The 16177-nt window shown below is 46.6% G+C and overlaps 1 long non-coding RNA gene across 1 annotated transcript in view; it reads right to left on the bottom strand.

Annotated features, from left to right (window-relative positions):
* LOC133271728 (uncharacterized) overlaps positions 1-12380 on the bottom strand; it is a 38280-nt gene extending 25900 nt beyond the window's left edge. Inside the window, exon 1 of the long non-coding RNA XR_009744225.1 lies at positions 12177-12380. This is a non-coding gene — a long non-coding RNA (uncharacterized LOC133271728). The remainder of the gene's footprint in view (positions 1-12176) is intronic.
* Positions 12381-16177: the final 3797 nt, after the last annotated feature.

Genomic DNA, 16177 nt, shown 5'->3' with positions numbered 1-16177 from the left:
AGAGAGGCCTGAAAGTGCAATGAGAACTGATGTAAACCATTTGCTGGAGGTTATGCCACGACAGAGGCTGTGCCTTCTCCCCAAAGGAGTATGAGGAGATATCCGACATGCAGCCTTGCTCCTTGTGTTCGGTCAGGAACAGATCTGAGGGCAGCTAATAAACTTATCTGCATCTGATTAAGTTGCCAATCCTGCCCTCCCTCTCCCTGCCCTCTCTCCTTCCCCAGATCAGTTACACACATCAAGCCAAATAAAGACAAATGCACGACAGAGCTCATTCCAGTGACTGGAAATCAAGATGGAGCAGCACATTTTTCATCAGTGCTATCCCAGGAAATAAAGATAAATTCCCCCACTTCATATTTTAAGATAGCTTATCATAATCACCGGTAATAGCAACCAAATGGTTTTCATTCGCTACGTTTTAAAGGGGGCTGGGGGAACAGTTTCCTGGTTGTAGGCTCATCGAGTCTAATTTGAAGCTGGTGTCAGGGGTCACTTCCACTTTCTGTTGCATTGCTGATGAGTGGTTTTTGCTGGAATACCTGGCTTGACTAAGTGGCTACAAGTAAGAGCAGGGCTATGGAGGGAAAAGGGATGGAGGTGAGGAAGGAGACTTGGCCACTGGGCTGGAGTTCATCACCAGCAATCCAAGCCTTGGACCATATTGGCTCTTTATAAGTATTTTCCCCAAAGAGACAGAGGACTTGTGGAGACCCCTTGTCTCTGACATTACCTAAAGTGTGTTTCCAACTACTATGAACTCCATGGAGTTCATTTCTCCTTTCGAAATGCCAGCATGCAGTGCTGGAGCGTGCCCTCCAGTACCTTCCATATGTAAGCCAGAGGTTTCAGAGAATCACAGAATCCCAGATTGGTTTGGGTTGGAACAGACCTTAAAGCCCATCCAGTTCCAACCCCTGCCACGGGCAGGGACCCCTTCCACTAGAGCAGCTTGCTCCAAGCCCCTGTGTCCAACCTGCCCTTGAACACTGCCAGGGATGGGGCAGCCACAGCTTCTCTGGGCACCCTGTGCCAGCGCCTCAGCACCCTCCCAGGGAAGAACTTCTGCCTAAGAGCTCAGCTCAGTCTCCCCTCGGGCAGGTTAAAGCCATTCCCCTTGGCCTGGCCCTACAGGCCCTTGTCCCAAGCCCCTCTCCAGCTTTCCTGCAGCCCCTTCAGGCACTGGAGCTGCTCTCAGGTCTCCCCTTCAGGAGCCTTCTCTTCTCCAGGCTGCCCCAGCCCAGCTCTCTCAGCCTGGCTCCAGAGCAGAGCTGCTCCAGCCCTCGCAGCATCTCCATGGCCTCCTCTGGCCTCACTCCAACAGCTCCATGCCCCTCTTGTGTTGGGGGCTTCAGATTTGAATGCATTTAGTGAATGCCATTAGAGAACATTCACTAACTGATCCCCAAGAATCAATCAGGGCTGTTCTGCTCTCCCTTCCCTTGTTTCCTGGGTGCTTGAGGCTCCTGGTGGGATGCTGGTGAATGTGATAAAAGGTAGAAAGAGAAATCCTTCCTCAGCCCAAGTAATGTGAACCTGAGTAACACTGGTTTATGATATAACAAATGTCACACATAGCAATATTGAAACTCCTTGTTAAGGGAGCAACAGATCATCACACTGATGGAAACCTTACCTTTTCATGCCAAAGTGAACACTCCTTCCTACAAGGCATATGGGATAATGCACTGGTAGAGAACTCATTGAAGAGGTGGGATGAGGGTGTGAAGAAACACATCTCCAGGTCTGGCAAGTAGATGACTAGGGTGTCTCAGAAGTCAAGCTAGAACAGGAATGGGCATCCCTGTGAAGCAGGGAGCTGGGGCACAGGATGCCTTTTGCATTCTTCTGCAGGAATCTCCATTTCTTCAGAGATAGCCTTCTCCATTGGAGTTTATGGCAATTTTGCTGTTGATCCTAAGGAAAACACTTTCAGACTTGACCTACAAGTTGGCAAATGGTTTGCTCATTAGTTCCTTTGTTTCCTCCTCTTTCTTCAAATGTAGCCCTGATTTTTTAACCCAAAAAGCATCAGAGGAGGGGAGGCTAAAGCTGGGGAGCAGGCTGACCTACCAGGCCCCAAACCCCATAAATTTTGGTAGTTTCTAATATACTCATAACAGCAATAAAAAGTGGCTTTGGAGCAGAATGTCTCAATCACAACAACATCTGGTGCGTTTGTGTCCTAGTGGTGGATTGGCAGCTCTGCCCCATATAGGACAAGAAAGGTCACAGCTGGCCATGGGAGGAGAGCTCTTTCCTAAGGCCTGAGCAGGGGATGTTGAAAGGTAACATCATCTGGCGATAAGCTACCATTGCCTTACCCTCTGGCAAACACGCTCCATACAAAAGGAAGGAGAGAGGAGAATAATTAAATCTCAGGAATGCAGCTGGAGGGTGATGGGGCAACCCGGGTGGCTTAAGGAAGATTTAGGATTGAAATCTTGGTTTTTCAAGAGTTGTGTTTCGGTGTCGTGTGGGAAGAGGGGTAATGAGAGGGAAAGTAAAACGTTTCCTGCCGAACAGAGCAAGTTAGAGAGGCGAGTAGGTCTGGTCCATGGACCGTGTCGATGGAGATGAGAATGTGGAAGAGACAGAGATGCACAGGGGTCACACTTCAGGATTACAAAGCAAGTTTGAGCCCATTCCTCCACCCTGCTCTCTGAAATGACCCTGGGTTCTCCAGTTTTGGTGTAGCATCAGCAAGGACACAAGGATAAATCCAGGATTAACCTCTTATAGTTAATGGAGTGATTTCAGTCCTAAGCTATTACAAAACTATGTAGCTGTAAAAGTCAAATGGTTCTGATGAAATACCCTTTGTGAAGCAGGGATGATTCTGAGGCAGGAGCATCTCTGCATGCTTAGGACATGATAGAAAAGGTTTGGCAGTGCACTGGCAAGGATTAGGAAGAGGTACCATGAGAAGGAAAGGTAGAAAGCAAAGGCTGAAGGTGAGAGCATCTTCAGCTGCCACTGATACCATTAGATTATCTGTTATGGCCCCTTCACATACCAAAGCTGGAGTTTCTCCAGGACACCCATGGCACTGCAAGTCACCAAAGGAAAGGGGCACAGACTCTGCAAACCTCAGAGAACAAGACCTCAGCTTTGTATGTGCTCCAGAAGAGAACAGTGCTCATACAGCAGCAATCCTCCCTGGGAGCTGAGAGCATCGCTTCAGTCGTATTTATTCAAGAGAAAAGCACTCCCTATTGTAACCCTCTTGCAGCTTCCTGACATCCAAACAAGCCTGACAGAGCTTCAGTCGGCCCTCCTGACTTCAGAGCAAAATGCAAACCATCAGAAACCCCCACAGCTACGGACAGAAAACAAGCAATCCCCCCTGCTTGCTTTTCCCTCGCCGGATTAAATTTACTGCAGAGCTTGCTGTGCCTTGTGGACATTGCAACAGGGTTGAAAATGCACATGAAATAGCAACAAACCCACAAATCATAAGGAGAGGACAGATAATCTCTCTGTATCTCGTTAAGCAGCAGATTTATGGGTCATGCTCCTTGCCTTGATACCCAGGCCCTGCTGTTGCAGGCAGTAGCGTTACCGAGGGCTCGGAGACACGAAGTGTGAGCAGACTCTCAACAGGGGATGGGACATTTCAGATATTTATTGGCCAGACTCGCCTGGCCAAATCCACAGAGACATTGCTGTGTCCAACTTCTTGTTTAGGTGCCTGATTTCTTACTCCTCTCAGCAGTAAATTAAGGGCTGAAACAGGAGCTGTGCATTGACGTCTGTAAATCTGAGACCCACTGGCTCCAGTGGAGCAGCGAAGGGTTTTATGGTGGAGGTAATGAGCTGGGCAGAGACCAGCCACCACGCTGTACCTCTGGGTGTCGTTATGGCCATTGTCCTATTTTTAATTTCTCTATCTGCTCCAGCACTGAGGTGATAAGCACAGAACAGATCTCGAGGCTGGTATGGGTTAGAGAAGTCTGGTCCTAATGGAAGACATCACAGCAGACTCTGCTGTCCTCCCATCCTTCTCTTTCTCCACCAACATGTGGCCCATGGGCTCTTACATCCACTTGAAGCCAGAGTTTGACTCTATAAATACTGTATTACAAGGGTGAGCTTGCACTTCAAAACATGGTGCTCCTGGTATTGGCTATCTAGCGTGGAATGGTTTGGATTGGAAGAGACCTTAAAGCTCGTCCAGTTCCAACCCCCTGCCACAGGCAAGGACACCTTCCACTAGAACAGGTTGCTCCAAGCCCTGTCCAACGTAGCCGTGTGCATCCATGTGCATCCTCTTCCAGATTCCAAGTTACCATTTCCTACAGAAATCCAATTGTTGCTGTGGGTCTGAGCCCTCTGTTGCTCTACCAGAACTGTGCTTTGGAGTAACCCCCTGGAAGACCCCCTTTATCCAACCTCACTCATCCCAGGGCCATGCCACTGTAATAGCCTCGGCCAAGTTCTCATCTGGGGGAAACAGGAACAAACTTGACCTCAGAAGGGCTGTGACTGAGCAGCTGAGGGTTTGTGATCCTTGATGGCTTAAACCATATTCAGGTCTGGCAAAGGTGCAGCAGTGTAAAACTGATGCAAAGAAAGAACTAAATGAAGCTGTCTGAAAAAACAGAACCAAGCTGTGTGAAAAGCAATTCTGTTGTATGGCATCCTCATCTGCAATAAAATATCCTGTAATACAAAACTCACTGTGTGTAAAAGCAGCTTAAAGTCACTGATACCTCTAGAAACACACCTCTTTTTAGCCTGTTTTACCCAGTATTGCTGCTATACAGCACCCAAACACTCGCATGGTGCAACCAAATACCGCATTTTTCACCTTCCTTTCTGCAGTGTGGCTCAGGGTGTGCTCCTCTTCTGTGGACAAGGGGGTAAGGAAACCCCAAAGAGCACTGCAGCCAGAATGTGTCTGGAAGAGAAACCTGCTATTGTTATTATCCAAACAGCTCAATAACACTGAAAGAAATCACTTCATGAAGCGAGGAACCTGCGATGGTTTCTACAACCAGACAGTCTGAGTAGGGGAAGCATCTTATTCCCTCCCAAAACTCGGTGGAGCACATACACCAGGTTTACAGCAACCATCCTGACCCAGTTTTGGGTTGATACCTGGGGAGAACCACACATGTACTTCACGTTACACCAGAGAGATTTGCTCTGGGCAGACCTTCCTGGAGAGAGGCACAGGTTTGCCCAGTTGGAAAGGAGAATGCAGTTTATGGGTGAAGAGATTTTGCTTGGAAGACAAGTCAGTGAAGTGGAAACCTGGGTACCACTGGAGAGGGAACCCAAAATCCATGGTTTTGAGGGGCAGTGTGGAAGATTCCTCCTATCTGCTTCTGAGGGTGATGGCTTGAATTGTTGTTGGTTTGAATTGATGATGGTTGAGTTGTGATCTTAAACAGAGAACAGCACAGGCTCTGCCCCGTTTTCCAGGCTTCTAGTAGAACATGCAGGGACTGTGTCCATCTCCAGAGGTAAGCAGGAGGGAAGCTCACATTGCTTCCTAGACATTGCAACCCAGATGTTGCATGTGATACACAAAGCAGGGCTTTAATAGGGTCAACCAAAGAAACCTCAATAACGTACCAACCTTCTGCGGTCTGCCTGGGGCTTGCCAGAATCACCAGTGCTTGGTGGGGTCATACACAGGACATCCCCATCCCTCTCTCAGCTCTGATGCTGAGTGATTAGTCTTTGAGGCAGAGGGATAATTCAGTCCTCATGCCAGAGGAGGCCCAGTCTCAGTGAGCAGAAAGACACACCAGTGATGACTGTGATTAGCTTTGAATCCCAAGCTGTAATTTTTGGGATACCGAGCTCAGAGCAGCTGACCTGTCATTCTGCAACAAGACCTTAAGCCAAGGCCATGGAGGTCAGAGAAAATAAGAGAGCAAGAGAACAGCAAATGATTCATTCTTTCAGTCACTGAATCCTCGGGAGCAATAGCTATCTCAATCTTCAGCATGGAGGCCGATGATGAATAGTTTTATTACCAATGATAATTCAAACCATGTGCAATGTTTACCATATTACCTGTTTGCCTCCTTGCCCTTGGCTATGGGAGTTCTGCTTAAAGGATACTTTCCCCATTCACCTCCTGTGTTGGGATGGGTGAAGCAGTACAGCATGATGGACGTTCCTCATCCCCTTTCAAAAGCATTGCACTGACTTAGGGTACATTTCTCTCCCCTTAAATTGTTTTTCCCCTCCCCTCTTTTGCTTCTTAAGAAACTGCCAGACATCTTAAACACATTTAGAAATATATGTCCTCCACTGTAATCCATTATCTAAGGTTCCCATGTGGGCTCCATCATCAGAGACTGCCAGATTGATAGCGCGGTTTGCATGGGGCCCCCAGCATGAGATGGGATGGAAACAGAACGAGTGCACACAAGCACATCCTCTGTGTTTCTACCTTTATTGGAAAGGGGGAATGGGCTGTGTCAGGTGAAGGGCATGAGCAAGATACAAAGCAATGATCCAGTTATGTGGGATAACAGACAGCAAGATGGAGACCGGGGAGGTGGAAAGTAAGGGGGAGCGTAAAGGTTCCTCCAGAAGAGATGAAATGGCACTATCCTTGCTGATGGTTTTCATCTGTTTGGGTGCATCTGGAGATTTCTGCTTTATTAAACAGGTTTCACGTTTGACATAGGCACTGGCTGAAATCTGAACTCTCACACACCTTGGAGGGGTTTGGATTTAGACCTGGATGCAAACCACATCTCATATAGCCAGGGGCTGGGAGCAGAGAAAGGTGTCGTGTCAAGAGGTAAATGATAACGATTCAGAAAGGCAAGTTGTACTCCTCTTGTTACCATGGGTCAGCTAAACCAAGGAGAGGTGTTCCCTTGCTGGGCTGAACTGCAGCATGTGTTTGTGGAGGAAATACCCACGTCCAAGTGTAAAGTATGTGTGTTCCATGCATGGCCTGACGTTAAGCTGTTCGATGCAGTGTGCTGTGCTGCTAAAGCAAAGCAGTGAAACCGCCGTGGCCATGTTCAACAATGACTCCAATACAAATGGTTGCCCCTTTCCCAGGGACATCTAACTCAGAGAGCATCAAGTCATATTTTTCCAAAGCTTATTGTCCTTGTGGTTGCTAAGAAAAAAACTTCAGACCAACCATAATATTTCAAAACTAAGAAGTTAGGTGAAAAGTTAATCAAATGTGTTATATTACAGATTTTGGTGTCGAAGTCCTGTTTTTAAGTGGGGAGGACAGACAGTTCTTCAGGCACTTTCAGAATCTGAAAATGGTATTAAAGAAAGCAAATTTCTTTAACAATTTCAGGCTATATGCAGGTAGGATGGCTATACTGACCCGAGAAAGACCTCTGGAAACTTCTCATTGAGCTCTTTCCATTCTCTTCTAGAGAGTCCCAGAAGTATTTGACGATCATCTACCATTTATTACTTACCTCTTTGTTCTTTTCCAGGTCATTTATCACTCAGTATTAGCCCCAAGGAACCTCACCAGCAGGTTTAAAATTGATCTTTCTTTCCTAATCCTAGTTTTCTGTCTATTACATGGGCCCATTCCTTAACACAGCTACCACTCACTCATCATGACTGTACCGTTTCCATAAGAGTCTCTAGTGGTGAACTTCATAAAAGTTTAATTAAATTCTACTCTTTCTTTATCAGTCACACCCCTCCCCTTTTTCAGTAACATGTACCAAGAACTCTACTAGACCTGGGATGGCTTCTGAGGGCAAGTTATGCCAGTTTACTCCCTTGGGTTTTCTACCAATTTTAAATACCAGTTCTAGAAGTCTGATTATGTTTAACACTTCCTTCAAGAGCCCTGATCAAGAAATGAATATTGTCTGGTGCAGGACTTCAAATCATGGACTCATAGAATGGTTTGGGTTGGAAGGGACCTTAAAGCTCCTCCAGCTCCAACCCCTGCCACAGGCAGGGACACCTTCCACTAAAGCAGCTTGCTCCAAGCCCCTGTGTCCAACCTGGCCTTGAACACTGCCAGGGATGGGGCAGCCACAGCTTCTCTGGGCACCCTGTGCCAGCCCCTCAGCACCCTCACAGGGAAGAGCTTCTGCCTAAGAGCTCATCTCAGTCTCCCCTCGGGCAGGTTAAAGCCATTCCCCTTGGCCTGTCCCTACATCCCTTGTCCCAAGCCCCTCTCCAGCTTTCCTGCAGCCCCTTTAGGCACTGGAGCTGCTCTCAGGTCTCCCCTTCAGGAGCCTTCTCTTCTCCAGGCTGCCCCAGCCCAGCTCTCTCAGCCTGGCTCCAGAGCAGAGCTGCTCCAGCCCTCGCAGCATCTCCATGGCCACCCCTGGACTTGCTCCAACAGCTCCATGTCTTTCCTGTACTAAGGACTTGCTCCCTCATAACTTTCCAGGTCCCAAGAAAAGGAGCAGACTCATTTCTCATTGTGCCTGTCTATGATGTGAGTATCTGCAGGTCTTATTGAAACAGCAGAGGAGTGGCAGAGCTGTATATGAGGCAGTGTTTAGCACTCAGTTTCTAGCAAGAAATCGTGTTTTATGCATGTCATCACAGAAAAGCTTCTGACTCCAGACTGCATAAGTCAAACTCATGCTGAAGCAGCTCAATGCATCCTATGTACAATACCTACAACCCCAGCTGAGGCGTGGTGAAGATAGCTCACAGGCCACCTCCAGCCTAATAGCAAGCAGATGCAAGTCCGTTGGGACCCAAAGCATCACAGCCATTTGCCTTCGGTCTGGTTTTCCAGCAGAACAGGGTCATGCTTGCTTCATTCATCTCTCTTGGGTTTCATCCATGTAGTAAAACATGGAAAGAAAAAGCCCACCAAGGCACTGAAGTGGGATGCAGGAGGACTTCGGTACATCCCATGCCCGAAGTACAAGCTGCCTTTGTGACCTTGGGAAGTCATTAAGTTTATGTAGTTTCCCCATCAGTGTTACAGCAGTGCTGTTTCCTTATTGCACAGCGTCGTTAACAGCACTTAATGGCTGTACATAAACAGCACAGGGAGGAGAGACTGAAGGAGGGTGAAGATGGAAGACAAAGACCTATACAAAATTGTCTTTTCCTCCTAAACTACCATCTCACAAGAGGTAAAGCTGTCAAGAGAGGTGGCCACATCAGCTATTTCTGCAATTCATTCTCCCAGCCTTTTCATTTAAACCATGGGGAGAGGTTTCTCATTCCCAGTATTCTCCAGTGTGTGTTTTATAGCCCCAGTGGGAGGCTGGTGGCCTTAGTGCTGGGATGTGTGACAGCCATGTGGCAAGCATCATTTGTTTATCTTACTGGACTTATGTTGGGTCTGGAGGGGGTCAGGTTCCTGCACCAAGTTCTCAGCTCTGGAGCATTTGATGTCCTTCCAGGTCTCCCCAAAGCCCGAGTTCAGGGAGGTCTCTGTCTTGAGAGCTCATCTGTTAAGGCAGGAAGCAGGATTAATTAGGCTGCCTTGTTTGCAAGCAAGCTGAGGCTCTTTGTGGTGAATGTGCTCCATAATCCTCTCTTGAGGTCCTGCATGCAACCAAACACATTTGGCTACCCCTAGTGGTTCATTAATGGAGTTTGTAATGAAACACTTGGAAAGAGAGCAATAAAGTATGATCCCATAAAGAGAGGTATTGCAAAGAATGAGAAAAAGGGATTCGACCCCAACGCAAGCTGTTGATCAGACCTTTGAAGGTGATGAGGAACGCAAGCTAAGCCCCAGGCATTGGGTAATGGTTCCTCTAATTTCCTTTGTATTTAAGCAGTGTTTGGAAGTGGAGAGTATGAGCCCCCAGTGCACTGTGGATACACATAGAGAGAGATAATCTCTAAATGGAAAAGACATGCTATCAGAGAAAAACGGAGGAAGAGATTTGCTTGCTCTCATCTTTTGTTTCTGCCTTAGATCAGGCAATAAGCTGAGGTCTCTGGAGTCAGCAACCCACTCCATCTTATGGCCTCTGGCTAGACAGAGGGGTGCAATTGCGTTCCCTCATCACCTCCAAAGAGCTACAAGGGAATCTATAGACCGGCTTTCCAACCAAAGCCCAGCTCTGGTTCCTTGGAAATCTCTTGTGGGGTGTTTCCAACCTCTTCAACACACTCCCAGGTCTCATGAGCTGCTGCAATCCCTGCTGCGCATAGGGGAGAAGTGATGTCAGGATGTAGGAAGGCCAGACAAGGAAAATTTACTTCTGGAGGGTTATGGCATGTGTTTTTCCCTGTGGGACCACTGCAGCACAGTGATGCTCAGACAACATCTGGGTATTCAGGCAGCTCTGACTGAGGGAAGTGTTTCACGAGATAGGTCTGTGTTTGAGGCAGAAAGAATAAAATAGGACGGTATCAGTTTGGGGGGTTGCTAGTTTTCTACTTAGATTATGGCCATGATATTAACATCAAATCTAGGAAATCATAGTGGAAATCCAAATCTGGGAAATCCAAAGTGGAGACTAGTGGAAAGAGGAGCAAAAGCCAGAGAGAAATCACATCGCTGGCACTGAATTACAGCCCCGACTCTCACCAAACCCTGCTTAGTAGATTGATGCTTGCTGCCTGGTATTGCAATGGTTAAGAAATAAAGCTAAATACAAGCTGCTGCACTAAGAGCTGTAGTAGGCAATGGCTGTCACAGGGTCAGCCCTCATCTGGATGCATCCACAACTCACCAGAGGACCCAATACGTTCTAACTGTACTCAAAAATCACTGTCAGACCACAGCAAATGTCCTGAGTGAAAGATTCATGGCAGAGGTCAAAAATCTGGAGAAACAACAGGTCAGACCAGAGCCAAATTACACAGAATTTGGAATAGCAATGAAAGATGTGGGAGTCAGAACGAAAAGACTCAGAAGAACTTACCAACTGTCATGTTTTCCTCTGGACTGTGCATGTAAAAATTGGAAAGAAGGGGGTTTCTTCACCTGCTATTTCTACAAATAGCAGGTAAAGTGCCCCAGAGACAGTGAATGAAGTTACCCTGAGCATCAAGGAACAACGTCTTTGACATGCCCTCTGAAGCTGTCTCCATTAGTTGCAACTAGTCAAGGGTGCTCCTGACCACAGCTGGCTACCTGAGGTTGGGTAAAATGAGGTCCAAAATCTATGGATTGAAATATCAGCAGATTAAGAGGCTAGAGGAGGAGTGGAGGTAAAGCAGAAGAGGTGGAAGTGAGCACTGAGTGGTTGGAGGAGATGGAGGGCCTGAGTGGGATGATATGGTAGAAGCCAAATGATGGGGCTGGAGAGTGAAGGAGGCAGGAAGCAAAGCTCCTTTAGTGAATTCTTGGATAAAGAGGACAGCAATTCTTCACAACCATCCCCAGCTGTCCAAACCTCTGAATTGTCAACCCTCATGCTGAGCTCTATCAAGTTCTATTGAACTTGGTAGAGTTCTCTTTAGAGCTCTAGCAAGAGCTAAGACCATAGGAAAAGTGAATTCCTGCCTATGTAAAAGTGCAGAGCAGACATAAAGTTCACCAGATATCATCAGGATACACAAAAAGCCATGGAAAAGAAGACAGAGAGACACTACTAGCTGGGAATAGAGAGATGAGGAGCCCCATGGGAGAGACGGCTCAGACACAAATGCAGCTGGATCACAGCAACCAGATTTTTGTGAGCAGATGCACTCCCAAGAACGCACCAGAACGCTAGAGGTGCCTCATACTGGCCAAATGTGATCAAGGATATCTGGGGTCTGGTGAGCAGATGTTAGACAGGCAAGGAAATGCTGGCCAAGCAACAAACAGAGACAAGGAAAATATACAGCATCCCCAGCAGGTTTTGGAACAAACTAGGAAAGGACCTTTTCATCACAAACCACACAAACTACCTCATTGTTACAGACAACAGTTCAGACCAAGGGGAACTGTCAGAGGAAATGCAATAAAGCAAAGAGGCATTTCAGAAGGCACCTTGTTTGACTTGCAGTAACTTTGCACGATTTACCCAGGAAGAGAAATGCTGTCGCAGCATGTCGCCCTCTGACCGTGACCAAACAGCAAAGCTGAAACAGCAGTTTTTATTTGCTAAAACCATAATGAAGGAAGCAAAGGCGATGCCTGGTGAGTCTTTCTTTAGGGGAGAAATCCTCTCATTGAAGACCAGCATGATGCTCCAATTCAAGCACCAAAATCCAAACACTTGCACAGCATGAAAGAACCAAGAGGAGTGGAAAATAAGACAAGATGAGAAAGAAGACAGCCAAACACCAGACCTTACCTTTCTCACAAGCTGGAGAACTTCTAGGATGCCTTTCTGGGGTGTTTTCCAGAACCAGACTGTTTTCTTGGAACAAAACACGAATGTGTAAGAGAGCTCCATGTACCGAGAAGTAAAGGGTGTATAAGAGAAAACAGTTCTTTGAATCCACAAGTATGTTTGCCCATTGCACATACGAGCTACAGATGCAGATATAAGAGATTACAGATCTGCTGAGACTTGACCGGAGGGACAGAGAATGAACATGGGCCATGAGCTTGCAGCAGATACAGAAATATATGCAAAATATCACGTACCCCCAGAAGAAATACATCCTGGAGAGTTTCCTGTTCTTAAAACAAAGGTCAGCCCCAGTTCATTGTACAACATACTTGAGAGTTAGGAAATACTCAAGGTCTTTGCATCAAGGGGTAACATCTCTCCTACAGCCCACTGATAGACCTTATCTCTGTCTTTTCTTACACTGTGGGCCAGGTATAGGCCCTACATTACCTATATGTACCATAGCAAAGCTATAGATGAGACAGAGAAACCTGTCTGAACTCAACATTTGGTCTTGGAATTCTGAAAAACCAAGAAATATTTGTCTGATCTTCCTCCAAAAGGTGTTGTGACAAGGTGCTAAGCATGGTGCATGAATGGTGAATAACAGATACATTATTATATATATAAACAGATATATTAAAGGGGCATGGTGGACTGTGAAACATGATCAGAGATTTATTGCTATTACTACTTGTATTTGCAATTTTCCTCTTTGAGAAAAGGAAAAGAAAAAAGACATGGAAAAGAGGACTTTACCAAAGGTAGCATCTGCCCAAGGGAAGGTAATGTGATAGCACGGTTATACTTAAAGCAGTTTTGGGAATGGAGGGACCCCTAATTGTGGGAAACAGTCAATAGGGGAGGGCTGCAATGGGAAAGGAAGGAATCAGGTTTGAGCCTTGAAACCTCTTGTTTACGCTTGAACTCTGTCATCTGGTACAGCAGATTTGCTGGAGGGCAAGTGAAGAAGGTTATGGCACAAAAGCAGAGGGAAAATGTAAGGGCTGGGAGTAATTTCTTGCTGGTGTTTTAAGATTGACGAGATTCGACAGATTCCTTCCCTGAGTTTCTTTATGCCAAGTGCAGGTTTTTGGAGGTTGGTGAAGAGAAACAGTCCAACTATCTGTCTGGTTTTTGTTACTAGAAAATGCATCTGTCTGCCTGACTGTCAATCACAGCCTTTATATCTAAACATTATTTCCTTATCCAGTCAGAGGACGGGGTGCACCACGAAAGGGATCATCTGCAAAGCACCAAAAGCTCTCACGGAACTGAAAAACAATCCTTTTCCCTTCCTATCTGTCAGGCTGATGGACCAGAAAGGGTATCAAAACCATCACGCCTGGCTTTGTGTGTTGAAGAGTAAAGTAAAACACATTTGGGGCTCACCTGTTGAGGAATTCAGATGCAAGTTTCCCTCCAAGACATCTAATTTTCACAAGCACCCAACTCCAGTGTGGGGAGGAGGACTGAAGAAACTCCTGCTGTTCCTCAGCATGAGGATTGCAAGGCTGAGATGGGGTACATTAATAAAGACCGTGTCCTGTAAATCCTCCTCCGTAGTACTGTGTGAACTGTACCAGGAAAGCAAAGAGGCTAAGGGATGCAAAACCTCAGAGTTAGGATTTTACATGCTCATTTGAGACACTTTGATTTTCACAAGGTGCAAAGTGGAAGTTTTGACCTCCGGAACTTGCTGCACACTAAACCAGCAGCATTTTTGTTTCTCCAGTTTGCCCCTGTCTCATTCACCTAAAGCCACATAATTCATCAACCCTGAACCTAAAACCAGTCTTCTGAAAATGTCCTTCTTGCTTCAGACAGGCAGATATACCCAAAGGCATCAAGCACTGATGAAGCCCTGGTCATGCAGCAGATAGAGCTGCAAAGCCTGGTTTGACTTCAATGAAATAAGGACCAAAACTGTTTCCAATCTGTTAGCCATTCACTGATTTTGGGTAAAATGATGTCCTTTAAATTCCACCTTGTCAGTTGTTCTTGGTCTCTTTGTTCTCTTGACCTGAAAGATTATCCTGCTTTTATTTGAAGAGAACCCATAACTGCAGTATGGAAAAAGGAAGGAGGGTGAGAACAGGACCCGTCCCACAACCAACATGGTGCTGGCGTTGTGCATCTGCTGCCATGACTCTCTTCACTTGAATGCTCATGTGGGGCTCTGCAGTCCCTGTCCCTTCATTTCCAAACAAGTCCTCGCTTGTCTATGGCTCTTGGTGCAAGCATTACCCGTAACCATATTAGGACCAAGGGCCAGGGTGAAGCTAGCAATAACACAGCTGAGTGATGACACCCTGTCTTCTGTGACTAAGGCTCCTTCCCCTGTTTCAGATAATGATGGTGGGGTTTTATTTATGAATAAGCAGATTTCCAGGGGATGAGAAGCAATGAAATCAGCCCAAGCTCATCCTTCTGGGGATGCAGGAATTCACATTAAATGGGATCCATCCCATGACTGCTAGTGTAAATTAAGCAGTTTCTGGTTTAAGTGCCTAGGGATGTGCATGCTTGTCAGATACTAATAGTTCTGAGTAAGTGACGACCCTTGTGTGACTTGGGTAAGCCCTGTCCAAACCCTTACATGTTTCAGCTTCATTTAAGCCTTGATCTGACATCCACTGATTGGAACAGTCTTCCTGGCAGACTAAATATTTGCAGATTCCCTTTCCCTGGTGGTGTAGGCAAAGTGCTGGAGTCTCGGCACTGACATCCTCCTGGCGCTGCATCCTGGGTACCGTCCCCAGCAAAGGCGATATTGGATGTGGACATTATCTGGATCTGATTAGCATCAGATCTTCTGGCATCTGTCCCAGTCTTCCTCGCCATCTATTTTATATTCTCCCTCTTTCCATTATCCTTACAGTCAAATAAAAGGAATATTTTTTACTAGCGTAGGTTTTGAGGGAGGCAGCACATTGGGAGTCACTTAAAAGATTGAAGGCAACGCTGAGCTTGTTAAGTTTCTCAGTACTAGTTCTTTTCCTAGAGGGAGGTTATTGTGACTTAATTGTGGCAAAGACTCCAGGGTAACATCATTCCCAGCCACAGTTACGGGTTGAGGTGGTCAGCACCATGGGAAGGTGCTGCTGGAATGACACAGATGTAGTTAGACTCAAAAGAATTGCTTTATTCCCTTTAAAGATTTTGCTGCCTCAGCTTCCTGGATGAAAACCAGAATTATTCCATCCTTTTTTTTTCCACCCTTTCATCTGCACTTCTTGCTGCATGTCTATGAGTTTTCCCCCATATAATAATGTAGGAAAGGCTGCACTGGGTTAGACTCTCTCCTACCTCTAAGAAGATTCAGAAGCTCAGGAAAGTATGATCGAGCCTGGATACAGCAAGACCTATTTTGGTTCTTCCTCCATTTTGTTCCAGACATTTATTTTCCATCCTCCTTTAGTTGCTGGCAGTTTTACTGAGGCAGTAGACTCAACATCAAAGGGAGTGTAAGTGCTGGTCTCTGCTCTTAGAAAGGTAATGGAGGATACACTTGGAGTACTCTGCACCGTTCTGGTGTCCTTAGCATAAGAAGGACATGGAGCTGTTGGAACAAGTCCAGAGGAGGCCACGAGGATGCTCAGGGGCTGGAGCAGCTCTGCTCTGGAGCCAGGCTGAGAACATTGGGGCTGTTGAGCCTGGAGAAGAGAAGCTGCGTGGAGACCTCAGAGCAGTTTCCAGTGTCTGAAGGGGGCTGCAAGGATGCTGGGGAGGGGCTCTTCATCAGGGACTGGAGTGATAGGACAAGGGGTGATGGGTTCAAACTGAAATGGGAAGTTCAGGTTGGAGATAATAAGGCAGAAGTTCTTTCCTGTGAGGGTGCTGAGGCGCTGGCAGTGCCCAGAGAAGCTGTGGCTGCCCCATCCCTGGCAGTGTTCAAGGCCAGGTTGGACACAGGGGCTTGGAGCAAGCTGCTCTAGTGGAAGGGGTCCCTGCTTCTG

This window comes from Pezoporus flaviventris, unplaced genomic scaffold, assembly GCF_033815535.1.
Source record: "Pezoporus flaviventris isolate CSIRO_AGI_PZ_B2104156 unplaced genomic scaffold, CSIRO_AGI_Pfla_v1 ptg000025l, whole genome shotgun sequence".
Taxonomy (NCBI): Eukaryota; Metazoa; Chordata; class Aves; order Psittaciformes; family Psittacidae; genus Pezoporus; species Pezoporus flaviventris.
Note: the sequence above shows the minus strand (reverse complement) of the source record. Positions and strands in the feature narration are given on the sequence as shown.